The sequence below is a fragment of the Octopus bimaculoides genome, chromosome 22 (assembly GCF_001194135.2).
Source record: "Octopus bimaculoides isolate UCB-OBI-ISO-001 chromosome 22, ASM119413v2, whole genome shotgun sequence".
Lineage (NCBI taxonomy): Eukaryota > Metazoa > Mollusca > Cephalopoda > Octopoda > Octopodidae > Octopus > Octopus bimaculoides.
Genome location: NC_069002.1, coordinates 26,154,646 through 26,162,246, shown reverse-complemented (window position 1 = coordinate 26,162,246; position 7,601 = coordinate 26,154,646). Strand labels below are relative to the sequence as shown.

The 7,601-nt window shown below is 38.9% G+C and overlaps 1 protein-coding gene across 5 annotated transcripts in view; it reads right to left on the bottom strand.

Annotated features, from left to right (window-relative positions):
• Window positions 1-7,595, bottom strand: part of LOC106880532 (alpha-1,6-mannosyl-glycoprotein 2-beta-N-acetylglucosaminyltransferase) — a 725,476-nt gene extending 717,881 nt beyond the window's left edge. For all 5 annotated transcript variants that reach the window (XM_052975725.1, XM_052975724.1, XM_052975723.1 and 2 more), the window contains exon 1: window positions 7,469-7,595. The gene's annotated coding sequence lies outside the window, so the exon portion shown is untranslated. The remainder of the gene's footprint in view (window positions 1-7,468) is intronic.
• Window positions 7,596-7,601: the final 6 nt, after the last annotated feature.

Sequence of the window (7,601 nt, the reverse complement as noted above, 5' to 3'; positions counted from 1 at the left end):
GTATATGTATATATATATGTGTGTGTGTGTGTGTGTATGTTTGTGTGTCTGTGTTTGTCCCCCTAGCATTGCTTGACAACCGATGCTGGTGTGTTTATGTCCCCGTCACTTAGCGGTTCGGCAAAAGAGACCGATAGAATAAGTACTAGGCATCCAAAGAATAAGTCCTGGGGTCGATTTGCTCGACTAAAGGTGGTGCTCCAGCATGGCCACAGTCAAATGACTGAAAAGAGTAAAAGAGAGTTATTATTTAACATCTGCTTTCCATGTTGGCATGAGTTGGATGGTTTGACCAGAGCTGGTAAGCTGAGGGGCTGCACCAGGCTCCAGTCTGATTTTGCATGGTTTCTATGGTTGGATGCCCTTCCTAACGCCAATCACTCCAAAAGTTTAGTGGGTGCTTTTTACATGCCACCAGCATGGGTACCAGTTACAAAACACTGGCATCAGCCACAACTACGATCTCACTTGGCCTGACAGATCTTCTCAAGCATGGTATACAACCAAAGATCTTAAACACTTGTCACTGCCTTTGTGAGGCCCAAAATTCGAAGGATTCTTTTTACATGCCTCTGGCACGAGTGCCAATTACATGACACTGGCATCGCCCATGACTACGATCTCACTTGGTTTGACAGATCTTCTCAAGCACGATATATTGCCAAAGGTCTTGCTCACTTGTCAATGCCTGCATGAGGCCCAAAGTTCAAAGACTGCTTTTTACATGACTTCAGCGTGAGTGCCAGTTACAAGGCACCGGCATCAGCCACAACTACGATTTTTCACTCGGCTTGATGGGTCTACTCAAGCACAACATATCCACAAAGGTCCCAGTCCCTTTTCATTGCTTCTGTTTATCAATATCATTATCAGGTGTACACAAAGAGTAGAATTATGTTCACATACACACTGCCCCGATTCATATATGCAATCCAACAGTGAAGCATTGAAGACTTCTAGAAGTGCATCAATGTGCATGTCTGCTCTCATGCACACTTCAATTTGAGTGTATTTATATGTGTACGTGTCTGCATAAATACACATATGCATCAGTTTGTATGCATGTGAGTGTGTGTGTGTGTGTGTGTGCATGTGTGTGTGTGTGTGTGTGTGAAATAAACAAGAGAACTTATATGAGTGGTTTTCTCGTGGTAACTATCCGAGTATTCTGTGTTCTGACACAGTAAAAATATATACATACATACATATATATATGTGTGTGTGTGTGTATGTATATATGTAAGCCAAGGGTTGAGCAGAGGACATTTGCCCAAGGTGCCACACAGTGGAACTGAACCCCAAATCATATCGTTGCAAAATAAACTTCTTAACTCTACATTCATGCCAGCACCTTTGTATATACATATAAATACATACACATATGTATAAGAATATGCCATGTGTCCCATTTTTGTTGGCTGATTTCACTCTTTCTGTAATACTATTAAAACGTAAAAGGGAAAGTAGTAGCTGTGCTGAAAAAGGTGATGAGGGAGAGAAAAAGTATTATAAAAGGAATGAAATAGGTGAGAGGAGAGAGGGTGACATGGACAGAAAAGTGTTGTATGGTCAACCAACAAGTGAGACAGGCACCCAGGCAGACTGTGAACTCCAAGAACAAATAGAAAAGAGGATGAAATAGTGCTGGTAAGAAAACAGAGACAGAAATAAGAGAAGAGGGTGAGAAAGGTATTAGCATGCCTCTGTGTATGTGTGTGTGTGTGTGTGTGACTGATGTCACATATAAAGCACCCAGTTTCCTCTGTAAAGTGGTTGACATTACGAAAGGCATCCAGTTGTAAAAACCATGTCAAAGAAGACTGAAGTTTGGCACAGTCCTCTGGCTTACTGGCTCCTGTCAAACCTTCAAACTCATGCTAGCATGGAAGACAGATGTTAAATAATGATGATGATGATGATGATGATAGTCATGTTGTTGATGGCAATGTATGTTCAAACACATCATTAGTTGTACACAAATATTTTTTCGTTTACACACTATGCAGTATCAATATGTAATAAACTGCCTCAACATCTGGCAATGACAAATGGTCGAAACATTTTCCAGACGAGTTCACATAAATCTTAGGAATTTTACTCCAAAGTGAGGACGTGGAGTTCTTTAAATAGATGTTTATCATGTATCTTTTCTTTTGATGTGTGAGAGAGAGTGTGAATATATATGTGTGTGTGTGTGTGTGTATATATATATACATATATATATATATATATATATATATATATATATAGATAAATAGATAGATAGATAGATAGATATATTATGGAGATGTACTTGCATAGCAAGTAACCTGATCTGAGATCGTGTGCTGGAACGAAAACAATTGCTCTGTACTTTCAAAGATATAGAGGAAATAAATAAAAAAATTTAAAAAAAAAAGTCGTTAAGTGTTAGTGACAGAAAGAGCATCCAGCAATAAAAACAACAGCTCAATGGTAAGTATTCATCTAACTCATGCGAGCATGGAAAAAATGACCATAAAATGAATGAATAAATATGTTGGGCAAATGTTATTTTCTACAGCCTCAAGTCAACCCATACTCTGTGAGTGAAATTGGGCAGATGGAAACTGTATAGAAGTCTGTCAAGTGGATGGTACCTGTAATTCAAAAGGTGCAGCTTTGTCACACATTGTGTGATGTTGTTAATGACATATGTGTCTGTGGAAATGGTCAGCCACTTATAAGGTAATTTTAATGAGCAGGTAATTTGATTGAGCAGGTAATTTGATTGAGCAGGTAATTTGATTGAGCAACTGAATCCTCATTGTTGAAACCAAAAGAGATCCATCCATCCATCCCTCTATTTATCTACCTATCTATCTACCCATCCATCCACCCACCCCTCCACCCACTCATCCATCCATCCTGCTACCCATCCGTCCATCCATCCATTCATCCACCCAAAGACTGGATTATTATTATATTTATCATTATGTTCATTATTACAATAGCAAGCTGGTCGAATTATTAGCACATCAGACAAAATGCTTGACAGCATTTCATCTGTCTTTACATTCTGAGTTCAAATTCTGCTGAGGTCGACTTTGCCTTTTCATCCTTTTAAGTACCAGTTACGCACTGGGGTCAATGTAATCAACGACCTCCTTCCCCGAAATTTCAGGCTTTGTGCCTGTAGTAGAAAGGATTATTATTATTATTATTATTATTATTATTGTTATTATTATTGAGTGAGAGAGCAGTGCATGCCATCAAAGTGACACTGAGGTAAAATATACGAAGCCCTGTATACCTGTCATGACTACCTGTCTGATAAGGGTACACCAGGTATATGCATCACGACCATATGTGCATGGCATGGTGACTTCATATCAAGATTAAACAGGGCATGACATTGCAGGTGGGGCCCAGTTAGAAGTTTCTTCAGGTTGAGTAACCCATCCTGCTCAAAAGGTCCCTGAATAAGGATTGTTTAAGGATGTTGAAGGAAACACCCCTATTTCCAGTGGTGAATTATTCAAACCCCAACAAATTCCTCTCAATACATGGCTATGATGCTCTCCCATTACTTCTGCTCGTGATCAGAGATGCACATATCGTCGGCCACCAAGGGACATGCTCAACTGGTTAAGGTCAAACAACTGACAAGCAAATCTGTGGTATTGAGAAGAATATTTGCTGTTGACCATCTTTTATACCATGATAAAACAATGTACATGATAACACTTCCAATCAGTTAAGATCAGAAGCCATGAGAGCCACTGTCTGCTACTGCATTAGGGCATTCTATTATTATTATTATGAGATATTTATATCTATGTATAATAATTTTGTTTATAAAACTTCCATTAAATGTTATTTGATTTAGTTATTTATACATTTTAAATTAAATATATAAATATTTTAAATTACAGTGTCAAAGTGTCAACAGGGACAGTTAACAAGAAACAGAGACGAATAAAAAGAGAGAGAGAGAGAGAGAGAGAGAGAGAGAGAGAGAGAGAGAGAGAGAGAGAGAGAAAGAGAGATGAAGAAGCAGACACAGAAATAGAGTGAGAGAGAAAAAGGAGACGGACAGGAATTGAGAGACGGACACAGAAAGACAGATTGGGAGAGAGAGAAAGTTTCTTAGCTGGTCGCTCGTCTTGCTAGAAACAACAGCAACCAAACCCCACTATTTCCTTGATGTCTTAAAGGAAAACATTGCACACTACACACACAAGGATGCGATGGTCATGGCTATACCGTCTTCGATCGATTGTAGACAGGTCTGCTCTATCAGAGCTAACTCTGGACCTAAACAACTACCGCCACCGCCACCATCATCGTTATTACTCCTACTTCCACTTCCACCATCACTCCGACTGCTACTACCACCATCCACACCACCGCCTTAGCCACCACTCTACTACTTCTACAACAACCGCTACCGCTACCACCCGTCGCCACCCGCCCTTATAACAGCAATCACCATCAGCACAACCACCACGGCTACTACTACTACTCCTTCAACCACCACCATAATCACTACCCGTACACCATCCCACCACTGCCGCTACTACTGACGAAAGGGAATTGGTACTTTAACGAAAGGCTATTGTTTGGTTTGGTTTTAGACCCACGAAGACTACGAATTCTAGCGAGTGGCGACGGGGAATGGCAGTGGGTGGGTGGGGGGAAAGGGTGGAATTTAATGGGAAGATGCGGCATGCATGCCTTTCTCCAAGAGCCGTCACAGACGTAAATAGCAAAAGAGAAAAACGTGTTTTCTAAGAGCGACTCGAACGAAACCAAAAAAAAATTGCTTACTTCACCATTAGAGTGCATGTCACAATAAACCCGACCGAACTGGCGTCAGACATGTGAAAACGGTTAGTGATGCTTCAGCACTGCATCACCTCGTTCCATGATCGCAGGAATTCCGGACGTGACCATCACGCCTTTTAACAATTACGTCTAGCATTACATTATCTAATGTTGTCAGGCGTGATTTTAGTGGTGGGGAGAGATTTGGTTGTTATTTCCAGCAAACCGGTGCCAATAGAAGCTTCCTTGTTGGTTGGTAATAACATGATGAATGGTATTCCAAACGTGACCATCTCGCATTTTTTTTTAGAAATATGTCCAGAATCACAGAATTGCGTTTTCTAAAGTTGTTATTTGAGACAGCAAGATGTGATTTGATGGTGGTGGGGAGACTTTGTTTTTATTTCTAGCAAGCCGAACGACTACACAGAAGCTTCGTTGTTAAGTTGATAATAACAAGAAAGATATTCCAATCGTGACCATCCCGCCTTTTTAGAGATATGTCGAGGATTACATTATCTCATACGGCCTTTTCTTATCCGACACAGTAGGGTATGATTTGGTAGGAAAGATTTGACTATTATATCTAGCATGCCGATGTCTACGCAGAAGCTTCCTCGTTTGGTAGGTAATAACATAATGAAAGGTATTCCAAGCGTGACAGTCCCGGCGTTTTAGAGGAACGTCTGGGATTACATTATCATATGGGGTCTTTTATTATTCAGTATTTGCTCAGATCAAACCCTTTAGTTTGACCGTTATTTCTAGCAAGCCGTGTAGCCACACGAAGGCTCCCATTTTGTTAAAACATTTTTCGGCAGTAAAACTAGCCAAGATTTGAACTTAAAACCCTGAGAGAAGAAACGAAATAAATGTAATACGTTTAGTTCGGTAAAATTCCGTCTCGGACATAACAAAAACAGTCTCAATGTGGTCGTTTGAGAAGCTAGACACAACAGCGAAATCTCTTCCAAACCAATTTTATTGCATTAAAAATAAAGGCGGGGGGACACATTGAATAATGTAGTCCTATATAGACTATGCCTTAAAAAAGGCGAAATAGGTGTGACTAGAACTCCTTTGGTTATAGAACTGAACTGAAGGTAAACAATTTCTAATTATGGTACAGGAATATTGGTGTATGTAAGAATAACTATAGAAAATTGAACCTTCGTTCTCTTTAAATACATAATTAATATTTATTTTATTGATTCTACGAGATCGAAGACAAAATCGAACGTGTTGTGGTTCCAAGTGAGACTAAAGAAGTTTAGTTCGAAGTACATAAAAAACGTTTAAGCCCGATGTTCTGCTAGTCTGGTGTTCTTTCTGTCAAAGAAGCGACATCTTTGCAAGAGACATTGTTTACAGACAGTTTGTCAGTTCAACGAGGGAACCGACTCTTTGTGGTATTCCAGCTTCAGAAATAGCAGTCAAATACCTCCAGATTACGGTTTATCGTGTTTAAAACAGAAAAACAAGAGAGGGCTCGTTAGTTACAGTGGGTCTACACAAATCCAAGAAGGCGAGATGGTCATATCATAATGCCTTTAATCATAGTGCTGGGCTAACCCAGGGTTAAACAGCAATAGTACAGGTTTACACACACACAGACACACACACACACACATGGATGAATATATATTACATAATAAGTGGAGGCATGTAATTGAAATGTAATTAGTCTGACGCTCTAACGATTTTACATATCTATAAATAACAACAACAGCAATAATAATAATAATAATAATAATAATGATAATAATAAATCCTTTCTTTTTAATGATTTTGTATGTTTAACGAGGCGAAAGTAAAGAATACGTACACCCGGTGTTTAGGGTTGGGGTTAACATCATTATTGTGAACCCTTTGGTGGGTTAATAGGAAAATTATTATTATTATTATTAATTATTGCATGCCGAATATATGGTTTTATCAGCATCTCGAATGGTGTAAAGACGATAAACAATGATCATGATGATGATGGTGGTGGTGGTGGATTTCTTTATATAACGAACCATTTCTTTTACACACACACACACAGAGTACATACCACTACTGTTACGGCCAATAGTAATATTACAACTAATAATAATAATTGCCTAAAAATATTAATGATTCTCTAGTAATAGTAAATTCTGAAAACAGTCGATATTTTGCAGCTGTATATATTACATGCCCTCCGTTCCTGTTCAATAATAATAATATAAGTAATAAGAATAGTAATAATGGTAATGGTAATAATATTGAGCAAATAACTTTCACGTTAAGCAATTACTGAGACAGACCAGCAGCAATGTGGTTGCGTGTGTGTGTGTGTGTTTGTTTGAATTAAGACAAGGCACCTGCATGCTTTTGTAGTAGTCATGTAGTTTACTCAATTAAGAAAGGCGGTCGCACATTGAAGACAGAGATAGAGAGATAGGGAGAGAGATAAATAGATGGAGATAGATAGATAGATAGACAGAGGGAGACAGATAGATAGACAGAGGAAGATAGATAGATAGATATAGATAGATAGATAGACTGAGAGACAGAGATAGTGATAGATAGAAAGATAGATTGATTGATAAGGTAGAATATGTCTAACAAGGCGAATACCTCTGCAGTTATGCTACTGAAGAACATAGGCAAATATAGCGATATGACAGCAAAAAAATAGGAAATAAAGGCGTGTATTTACCATAGTGTTGGGACAAGGAACGATGTGGGGAGGGGAAAGAAAATATCCCTGCAATACATTAAAATCCGTTTGACAATTCCATCAGATTCAACGTTTTTTTGCACTCCCCCAACCCTCCCTTTGAAACCGAGGT